The sequence below is a fragment of the Bidens hawaiensis genome, unplaced genomic scaffold, assembly GCF_021521415.1.
Source record: "Bidens hawaiensis isolate Kalapana, Puna unplaced genomic scaffold, B.hawaiensis_p1.1 tig00006781_1, whole genome shotgun sequence".
In the NCBI taxonomy this organism is placed as follows: domain Eukaryota; kingdom Viridiplantae; phylum Streptophyta; class Magnoliopsida; order Asterales; family Asteraceae; genus Bidens; species Bidens hawaiensis.
This window is the reverse complement of record NW_027491463.1, coordinates 632533-644655: the sequence shown is the minus strand read 5'-3', so window position 1 is coordinate 644655 and position 12123 is coordinate 632533. Positions and strand designations below refer to the sequence as shown.

Sequence of the window (12123 nt, the reverse complement as noted above, 5' to 3'; positions counted from 1 at the left end):
AAGTCAGTGATATATCAGTCAAATTTCGGCCAGTATCGCTGATATTATTGGAACCGATATTCTGGGAATGAAAACTGATATAGCACCGATATTAACTGCATATCTTCCAATCAGAGAACTAGCGATAATTACAACAAACCCACCCTAAGTATTACATTATCCTAAGTCCTAACTCCAAACTATTACATTCTATCTAATATGTTTCATGGGATGTATGCAATCAAAACAATATTTGAAAACAAACTAACAAGAAATTAAAACATTAAGTGATCAAGTTAAATGAAACAATTTGTAATATAATGTGACAAAGAACATTATACTGATAACTACTTACAAAACTGTATCATGATTCATGGTTACATAAATGGATTTAACAATCAACTATAAACTTCTTATTTCTATAAATCTGTCACAAACACACCTGACACGAAGATATATCACAGCTCAAATTCATCTTCAAGCTTCAACTGCTCGGATGCAGCCTCCTCATCATCATCATCAATCGCAAAGTACGGATTATGCGCTTCCGGTTTGAAATTATACCCAGTAAACACATAGAAAGCAAGAGTCGCCACCTCAGCAGCCACCACACTAGTCCAAAGATACTTATACGAAGTAATCGTCTCCAACGCATAAACCACAACCCTCGTAAAATAAATGTAACATATAACCACCACATAATACTGTCTAAACAACGTCAACTTCATCAAATTCACCGCTGCTTTCCCGTCCGTCCTAGCCGCTTCCCTCAAATTCTTAATTGACCACACAATCGGGAACAAAACCGCACAACAACATATCACATCCACCAACAAAAACACCTGCTTCCACGTCACCCAATCTTGCCCATACGGACCCGACTCATCAATTACAACTTGAGCAATATTCGCAACCACTTGCAACGGAATCACAATCATCAAAACCTTCTTTTCTTTATCTTGCAAATACGGCTTCAAAAACGACCACCCGGTCCCGATCAACACAATCAATGTAAACAATGTAATCCCTTTCAAAAAGCTAAAAATGTAAAACAAAATATCCCAACCGTGCGCGCTTCCGGTCCGCTTAATGTACGACTTATCCTCAGCCTCACATAACAAGTTCAACGCCTTAAGAATAATAACAGCAAGCATAAAGAAATGAATTCCAAACACTGTCAATCTCTTCTTATACAACAAATAAACCCAAACACCCACTAAAGTAAAATAAACCAACGACAGTAGAAAATAAACCCGGGGTAAAACGGTAATTCCGGCGGAAAGATAATCACGGGTTTTGGATTTACCGTCGAGGTTATACATTGCGGATCTGACATCCATGGATACCTTTAACTGCGGGAGGCAATTAGCGAAAACTAAAGTGTACTGGTCGGCATCGGATTGGGTGTAGAACTGGTTGAAAGATGTGGCGTTTGGGTCGAGTGAATTGAAAGTGAAGACGGGTTTAATGATGTTGGATTGAAGTGCGCAGGTGATGTCGTTGTCTTCGATTTGTTGGAGGACTTGGAGCCATGAGTCGCGTGTGCAGAGGAAGAAGCCTAGTTTGGATGGCTCGGGATCCGGTGGGGTGAATTGGAGTTTGGAGACGTGGAGTTCGAGTCGGCCAGTGTGGGTGAACCCGAATTCGTCGAAGGGGATGATGGGGCGTGGGTCGGATCGGATCTCGGTGAATCGGATCTCCGCGGTGGTGGTGGAGATGAAGATGAAGAGGAGGATGACGGTAACGGTGACGGAGGAGGAAGACATTGGGGGAGATCTGAGTGAGATGGTCAGATAGATAGATAGATCTGTGGCGGTTAAGTTTGGAGTTTGGGATGGGATCAAAGAGTGTTGGTGAAATATGGGTGATGAAGAAAAATAATAATAATTTTTTATTACGGTTGAGATCTGAGGGCGTCGGTGGAGTTGGAAGGTGATTGTCGTGAAAGGAACGTTATTTCTCTCGGTTGTGTTAACCCCCCCTCTATTTTCTCCTTATTGGAATACTTTTCTCTCTTATTTGTTTATTATAACCACTTTTAATAAATATTAAAAAATTATAAATGATAAATAGTAACTTTCAAATTTACGGAAAAAATTTGCATCTCTCCCTTTTATATCATAACATCATAAATTATTCTCTATATTATAAAAACATCACTCACTAAATATGGTGGACAAGATATTAATGCTCTTAGACTAGCCTTTATGGAGGGACGTTGCCCCTACATAGTGTCACATCACTGTTACGTAGAAAATGTGGCTTTGAGACCCTTCTCTATAACGTCCCAATGTGGGTTATCGCTCATTTGTTACCCCTATTATATGTGAGAGAGAGAGAGAGAGAGAGACGCAACCCCCCATTAACCCTTCTTCACAATATCAAACCCCTAAATCGTTCCATATTGGTGTTGCTCCCAAATTTACCCCATCTCAACCTATCCCCTAAAAGTATGTGAGGGTAGTTTGTAAATTATAAGGTGAAGTTTTGAGTGGTTGTTATAGTAAATTATAAGGTGGAGAGTGAAAATGTAGTGATTTTTTGTAAATTTGAGGAAACTTTGTTTGGCCCTATTTATTTTTTAATATTTGTTGAATTGGTTGTGAGTACAGGAGAAAGAAAACCGTAATTATAAATGTAAAAAATATTATTTAATTAAACATGAGAGAAAATGTAGTGTTATTTAGTGTGATTATGAGATGGGATAGGAAACGGGCTGAGAATGCTCTAACACCCACAGTGAAGGGTCTTAGAGCATTCCCAGCAGCTTCTCTATCTCTGTCTCTATAATTATACTAAAAAACATTACATTCTCTCTTTTATATACAATTAAATGATATTTTTTTACATTTTTATCATTATCTTTTTTTTTCTTCACAACTCACAACCACTTTGAAATATATTAAAAAATAAATAAAGAATAACAGTTTTACTCCAAATTTACTCACCACTTTAAAATTTTCTCATTTCTTCACTCACAACAACTTACAAACCTCAAAAAAAAAAAAATTGAGATTTCTCTCACATAATTATAGAGGAGTTGCTAAGAATGCTTTTAGTCTTTCAATTTCTTTAATAATTTTATTTGAGATGTTCTTCTACTTTAACTTTTTTTTTCATTTTACAGTCTTCCGATACAATTCTAAATCAAAAACTATAAAGATTTTATTTTTATTTGTTTTACTCTCTTTGTGTGTATTGTCCTCGATCATAATGATAATAATTTATTATTATCAGTGTCGATGCATTATTATATTTATATATATAGATGTGTGTGAGAGAGAGAGAGAGTGTGTGTGTGATATACATATTGATACTATATATATATATATATATATATATATATATATAAATTAATGATTATCAATATTTATAATGATAGAAATAAATTAATAATACAACTTCATAGTTTTTAAGTTGATTGTTTAGTGGAGACTATTAAATGAGAAAAATGTTATAGACCAATACTAGGTTATTGACCCGTGAGCGACACAGGTGAAAATATAGAAATTCTTCAATAAACACATATAATTTCAAACGACAATATTGGCCGTTCTTGTAAGTAAGTTCATTGAACTTTTCTAGAATCGAAGAATAGACATCGTCTGTTAAATAAGATATTGCATATAATGAAGTGTTAATTAGAAGATTGGGAATTTGTAGATTCATTCGCCGTCCAATAGCCCATCCGCAAATTGTTTTATTTCTTCAGCATGTAAGGATTGACATCCAATTGTGAGCCTCATGTTTTTTATTTGTTTAAGTACTTTGCACTTTGATCAGCTACATGAAATACTAATTGAAACATAATTTAAAATAAATTGAACAAAACTCCACACAATTTAACTATTTATTTTACAAAAGTGTCATAAATTAGTATTTACAACTTCCTAAATACTTCCTTGTATACAAGGTTTATACTTTAATTCGTAGAATTTCGTTGTTGTCAAATATTATAAAAGAAACAAATTGGTTTTTTCTAATAGCTAATAACTAAACACTTAGAAAAGTCAACTGGCTTATATAACCTATTTAACGATTTGAATGACAATAAGTTCTAATTTCAACTCTTCAAACCATTTCTAACATGGCGATTGGATCAAACGTAATGATAGATGCCAAATGTTCTTATCCTAACATAATTCAACAATAACACAAAACATCAATATTAATCGACGTGATTCTTTTATTAATTGTTGATGTGTATGGTTGTGTGAATATGAACAAATGCAATATTAAAATAGAAATCTAAAATAGAAATCTGTTAAGAAATAGTAACCTTAAAATGTCTCACAACCGTATTAAGTATTTGGAAGAGCACTTGTACGAAAACTCATCTGACATCCGGTTTAAGCGAATTCCAATAACTCAAACCCATTTATATGATACAAGATGAAAAAAAAGAGACATCCGCATAACAGTATCTGAGTTCCTAAGCATACTACATCTAATTCTGACATTCGGTTAAGTTCAATTTCACTTAGAATAAGAAACCTACTCCTCAAATACAAATAAGATCAATGATGATTTGTAGTAATTTTATAAAAGCACGTATACAACAAAATACACCATCATCGAAAAGCGGGTCAAGATGGAGATTAGACTTATGATACAGAGGACACAAAAGAACAAAAATACAAACATTGGAGCTGCAATATACATATGAAAATCTCACACCATTAATCAAAAAGTGGGTTATTTTAAGTCCACAAAGAAAACTTCTATACAGTTTAGCTTGTTTCAACTTAAATTAGGCAACGGGGTTAAGATGGGCCGAACAACTCATTTCAAACCAAACCAATTTCACATTTAGTAAAATGGTCTGATTTGACCTGAACTCACTTATATCATAACCCATTTTAATAATAACCCTATTAATAGTAACTTAATTGATAGAATTTTTTAAATGACTTATTTTATTCATATGAATTCATTTATTAATTTATGATTATGATTGGTTAATAATGGTTACATATGATTATATTGTCATCAAATGGCATTTAAATTACTTGTTATCTATATCTTGTATTAAACTAAAACAATATGCCGCATTCATATTGGATGAGTTTCATATTTTCTATAAATAACAGTCTTTTATCAAACACATTAATGTGGTTAATTTTAGAATTTCTTTTAGAATTATTTTATTAGTTAGAAATTCTAAGAGGCTTTGTTATTTATAGAAAATAGGAAAGTTATCCAATAGGAAGTGGGCAAATTGTATTGTTTTAATATAATACTAGGTTATTGACTCGTGTACGACACGGGCGGAAACATAGAAATCGTCAAGTACATACATATACAACTTTAAACAACAAGATATTTTTTAATGTGTTTTTTGTGACGGCAACATGATTTATAATAGTAATTCTTATTCGTACGAGAATAAAGTACTAAAAGACATAAACTTACAATAAATGAAGTTACATAGTACAATGTTTACAAACAAAATTTATAACTTTAAAACAAAATCTTCATAAACTACTTAATATTTCCTTATAAACCATATTTGTTGTTTTGTTTGTAGCTTTACCTTGATTATCTAAAATAAGCATTTTAAGTTCATCTCTACTCCACTCTTGATAAAGCTCCATAAAGTTGACCATGTGTAAAAAAAGGGCCCTTCAAGTGTAAGCCAACTCTTGCTAGTGACTGGTCTTGATTTTTGTCGATGATCTTTGCAAAACAAACTACAATGGGAAATCGTCTTCTCTTGAACTTAAAACAGATGTTTCTTATCTGAAGGCATTAGACTACTACGAGTAATAGTGTGATAACCAATTATAGTACCTAAAACTACTTTTACTTCGATAAGGCGTCTACTCAAATTAATTACTTGAAGTCTACACTCCATTGCACATTCCGTTCTTCTAGACATTATTCCTTAGTAACATTATTGGCACATTAACTTTAAGAACCAATTTGTGGTTTGGCATTCCAGATTCCATACTGATCTATACTATCAGAATTTAGGTATACACAGCTCGTTGCTAATTCGTAATGAAAGAAAAAGACGTTGAAGTTTATCTTCGTATCATAAGATAGCTCCTCAAACTTGAACCGTTTGGTTGATGCCGATATATACTCCTCGTTAGGGAAAGGCATGGTAGGAAAACTATGAAGAGTTGAATTATTTTGAAGAATAAATTTTGTATTTTAAGTAATGCCAGGTTCGTTAGTTATGTCTTAGAAAGTAACAAATTTGTAACGCATAAGAACATGCTTAAAATACATTATACAAAATGTATTAAAGTTAAATTTATTTATATAAATTTAAGTAAAAATGTTAAATAAATACTTATGTAAAAATCAAGAAAACAGAATAAATTCATACCTTTATTTTTTTGATTTTTTTGTTGTTTGTAAACAATGTCGACTAAATACTCCCAGGTCTTTTCCCATACATCTTTTGGTCTAGACAAACTATGCGTGATTAACATGGTGGTAAATATAATTCGTAGGTAATAACCACTTGTTGTATGACTTGCTTCTTGAATAGCCTCTATAGGTTCATTGTCATCATCTAAGAGAAGAGACCTCTTTTATAACATGCATTTTGAAACATGACACAAACATCACCATCAACCATACGAATATTTTCAAAGCATATAGTGCCTTTCACCTTGTTTAGAAATTTTAAACAGCATGCTTCATTGAAAGAATGAGGAACAACATGAATTGTTCCAATAATTATAGAAATCAAAGGAATATTTAAGATATATATGTTGTATATTTGATGAAAATCTAAATTATGTATTGATATTAATGGGTGAACAGAAGAGTTACGTGTTAAGAATTTTAATAAGTTACAGAAACTTAGAAGAAGAAGAATACTAATGATTGAACAATTTTTTTTCCTTTTTAATATAATTAGGGAGTTGTATAAATTTATAATATGTAATATGCTTGAAAGTTCAAAAAATTCTCTAAATAACCTATTAATGTGTATTATTAAAATACACTTAATGAAACTATTAAAGCTTAAAAGAATCATATAGAAATGATCATAAATATTACATTTTATTTTTCATTTTATTAAATTAGAAGGAAATTATAAGAATGATTGTTATAAATGAAAATGAGTAATTTGAACCAATAGAAATAGGAGAAACATATTGCTTTAATATATATATAGATATAGATGTATGTAAATAATGTTAAGGAAGAATAGTAATTAGTTTGATAAGTTCAAGAGATGAGTGCATTCAGTAAAATTAACATGGAATGGAGGTGTATGTTTAGCAACACCCATCAAAATATTTCTCAATAGTGAGTCATATTCTCTTGATATTAAACTCTTTATTAAATATACTTGGTTATAAACACGTGTACCACACAGGGTTGGGTATAAAAAAACTGAACTTAACATCATCAATTTTGTTTAACACGCACTAACAAAAGCAGATAATCAAATAACAGGATCGAATAATAACGTAAGTAAAATATTTATATAAATAAAACCGTTTAATAATGTTGAAAAAACCAGATTATCGTAGTCCAATTCACTCCGATTATGTTAATTCTATTATTAAAATCAACATAAAATTATCTTATAAGCGATTCCTGTAACACCGTGAAAATACCTCATCTAATTTTGGCTAAAAATGTCAATTCTGAAAGTTAAAGGACTGAAAATGAAAAATTTAAGTTTTGAGACCCATCGTGCTACGCGATGGTCTCCTGACTAACTCCGTCGCGCTACGCGACAGAGAATCACACAATTCAAGAAAAAGGGGGGCGCCGCGCTACGCGACGACCAAACCTAACAGGTCCATCGCGCTACGCGATGACCAGGTTAAGTAACCCGGGACACGTGGCCAATCACGTGTTAACACGTGGCAGCTTCTGATTACATGCGACGTCGCGCTACGCGACGGCTTTGGGGAAAAGGCCATCGCGCTACGCGATGGTCTGCAAAACTCGCCTATAAAAGGGCAGCTACGGGTTCAAGCTAATGCATCTCATTTTCACCTTCATTTCACACACATAACCTAGGAAATCGTGCCAAGGTTGTTCCGGGGTTCCGAGGGCTGTTCTTGCCAAGAAACGAGGAGTCGTTACGCTGTTAACGAGCTGTTGATCACGTAAACGAAGTACAAGCTGAATTGCTGCTGATTTCTTAAGTTCTTAAGTCCCATCAAGCCGATTAAGGTAGGATTAAGGTTAAGTTATTTTACTAGTTACTTAAATATCTAGTTACAACTTAGTTAAGGGTATAGTCGTTAAACTGTTAATATTTTCCAAGTAATGTTTTACAAAGCAAAGACGTTGCTTCCACGTGAAGTAATGTTACCAAAACTATTATTTTGACGGGAATGTAGTAACTGGAAGGGGGTATCATTAGTAGATTCTTCTTGCCTAAGGAAAGCAATTCGTACAAATCCCAATCAACCGCGGGACCCGTTTGCTTACCTGGAGAAGTTTACCAACGTGATATCCTTTGTTAGGCCAAAGCGTGCTATTCCAAACGTCATATGTAAATTCAATGTATTTTCATAAAACGACTATAACTATATTAAGGTTAGGTCAAACCTAAGAGTTTGCTGATCAGACCTTGAGTCTGTTGAACTGAATCAGACTTCAAGTCTGCTGATCAGACCTCGAGTCCGCTGAAACAGACTTAAAGTCTGCTGGATAATACCAACTAGGTACTTATGCATACCTATTATGAATATAGGTTAATAGCATACTGAAGCCAAGGAGGTTGATATTTCCTACTGATAAGATAAGGTGAACACGTTAACCTTTTGCTGTCTGAACTAATTTTTTACTCTTGTAATAGACTGGTTGTTTATTACGAAGAGCCTGATAAATGTTTGCATGAGATATAATCTCTAAAATCGTTATAATTGAAAATAGATAATAAAAAGCAACTCAGACCGAATACACATGTGTCTGGATCCAAACATAACTGATAATTGGCATACAAAACCAAGTCAGTCATAACCAGTTCTCCATAAGGGTTACATAGCCTAGGGAAAGGTTGTCTCTGAACAGGGGCTATGTATTCGGGGAACCTTTGAATTGTATGTGTAGGGCAGTGGTACAAATCCCGGGAATGGACATGCATTCCTGCTGAGTTTGTGAAACAGAAAACTATGTTTGTATTTAACGACTGTTATAAATGTTTTATCGAGTCAACGTTTCACTAGCATATAGCCGATGTGTTTTTCCCCACCCTTGCAGGTAATTAGATGACAATAGATGGTATACAAGGATTGGATTCATAGAAGATCGCTCGAGATGGCTCGTTTTTGAATATTATAAATCCTTGTATTAATCATATCACTGTTTGTAAAACTGCAAACTCGGGTGTTTAATTCCCAAGAAGTAGGGATAAGTTAGTACCTTAGCTTTAACCATTTATCTGATAAGTAGGGATAAGTTATGATTGGTAGTCTGCCTATCCCTAAGTTATTCTATATGCAGATGTCATACACTAACTATTATGGACAAAAACGTCGGTTGCAAGGCGATCCAACCCTGCCCCCGATGCTGAGCCATCTGATCGAGTTAGTACAAATTTTGGTCCTAGGTGGCCAACTATTTCGAAAAGTCCGACTGAACCGGTACACGTGAACCCGGCTGATCTGAACAATTTTAATTAATGGAATCCAAACCAGTCAAACCCTGTTGATCAAATCGATCCTTACTTGGCTTACGGAAGCCAACCAATTTATGCTCCTGGAAGTCCAGAAATGCCAATCGAAATATCCAGCGACACTTCCGAAAGTGTTCCAATGACCGGTACCCCGAACTATTACCCATATGATCTGGAAGTTCAAAGTAGAGTTAAATAAGAAACCAGTACTGAATCCTCGAGTTGGATGAACTGTCATTCCAACAAGAGTTTATGGAATTTTGGATCACCCCCACCAGGTGCTCAAACTTTAGCTGAACCAAGTTAAAGATCGGTTTATTATTTTGATAATCCTAATTTTCCACCGTATCACAGACCTGTACCAACCATAGCTGAACAAGCAAATGAGATACGGGAAGAAGCCCGCTTGATTGAAGAATTTTATACAACCAACCTTCCTGATGAGGAAATGCTGACTTATATAGCTAATCCTCACATGTATCCGAGAGAAAACGTTTATCTTTTTCCTTCGGCATCCGCACCGGTAGGGTATCCCAACCCACCCAACTCGGTGATGGATGAATTAAGAAACGAAAGGATTAAGAATAAAAATATGGGCGATAAGATCATAAAAAAATGTGATAAGATGAAGAAGATGGTTAAGAAATGGGCTAAAGATTAGGATTATATAACTACTGTTGTTGTATTTCTATCTTTTTGTAATACTATGAATAAAAGTTTGCGTGTTGTGTTTTAAATTCATCTATTCATATGATTTACAGAATGTTTGAACAACGAGAAACCCAAGTCAGTTAAGGGAGTCAAGCTGACAAAGCAAAGACCCCTGAAAATAATAATTCACTTCCTGAAGTATATATTGGAGGAATACGTGATATGATAAAAGAAACGGTTTCCTCACTAATCAAGGAAGCTGTAACTCCTCTAATAAAGATGGTACAAGATCACACGATAAATTCTAAAAGTTTAGCCAAGTCAAAATCGGTTAAACAAACGCAACCAAGCCTTAGTATATCAGTGCATTCAAAAAGAAAAGAAACTGAAAAGACAAAAGATGAGAAAGAAAAGAAACAAGATGGTTGTGAAAGTTCCACTGCTGAACACGTTCCGAGCAAAACAAAAAGAGCAAAAGTTAGCAAGGGATGTACCTTCAAAGATTTTCAAGTGTATAAACCAAAAGAGTTCTATGGGGATAAGGGGGCAATAACAATGCTCCGTTGGATTGAGGAAATGGAATCCATTGTGATTATAAGCAAATGCACTGAGGAGGAAGCATCCAGTACTCTTCTCAAATGTTTAAAGGAGAGGCACTGGAATGGTGGAACACGTTGATTGAAATCAAGGGAAGAAGTAATATGTACAATCTGGAATGGAAGACTTTCAAAGAACTGGTCAAAGCAAGGTTTTTCCCGATACATGAAGTTGATCAAATTCAGACCAAGTTATGGAATCACAAAGTCATAGGAACCAATATTAAGGAGTAAAATACTAAATTCTTGGAGTATTGTAGACTTGTACCACATTTGGTCACGCCCGAATACAACAAAGTGACCAGTTACATTTATGGGTTGCCAAAGGAAATTCGTGATCATGTAAGATCACATGTGCCTGCTAGCATTGAGTCTGCAATTGAATTAGCAGGATATCTGATGGAAAGTATGATTTGAAATAAGGATGAAGAGAAAAAGATGGTGGTAGAAAGGAAGAGAGAGAATGATGGTAGGCAAAAGTTTGGAAAAGGTAGAGTAGGGTCAAGTGTGTTTAATTGACCACTGTGTAAGAATTGTGGTAAAAAGCATGATGGTAGATGTTTGAAACCCACCCCCAAAGTTGATGTTCGCAAGTTTGATCCGTATTCAACTTGCAACTTTTGTAAACGACCAGGACACAAGGAGGAGGATTGTAGGAAGAAGTTAATCGTTTGTTTTGATTGTGGTGAGAAAGGGCACTTTAGTGCGGAATGCATTAAGAAGAAACCGACAGTTGGAGGCGCCAGCGGTAGTGGTGCTAGAAACAAAGTGAAGAAAGGGAATGCACGAGCTTTCATGCTTAACACTCAAAAAGCTGGAGAATTACCAGATGTGATTACTGGTACGTTCCCTATTAATAACGTTTATGCTAGAGTTTTATTTGATTTAGGAGCTAATCAGAGTTTTATAGATTATAAATTATGTAATTTATTAAATGAACCTCTAGCTAACGTAAGAAAGCAAAATGAAGTAGAGACGGCTAATGGGTCATTAATCAAAATATCTGAGGTATTAAATAGTTATATTACCTTAGCCGGATATGAAATGCCAGTGCAATTGTTACCAATGGAGTTAGCTGTATTTGATGTTATTTTAGGGATGGACTGGTTAGCCACCAACCAAGCCCGAATACAATGTATCGAAAAGGCTATTGAAATTTTAACTCCAAATAATAAAATGATGCGAATAGCTGGCGATAAAGAATCTGGTAAGATAGGAATCATTTCAAAAATAAAAGCTAGTCATTGTTTGGGAAAAGGTTGCTTAGCTTTCATGGCTTACGTAACCAAGGAGCCC

At 34.4% G+C, this 12123-nt stretch overlaps 1 pseudogene; it reads right to left on the bottom strand.

Moving 5' to 3' along the window:
• Positions 1–304: 304 nt before the first annotated feature.
• On the bottom strand, positions 305–1745 carry LOC143633543 (protein CANDIDATE G-PROTEIN COUPLED RECEPTOR 7 pseudogene; annotated as a pseudogene).
• Between the last annotated feature and the right edge of the window lie 10378 nt (positions 1746–12123).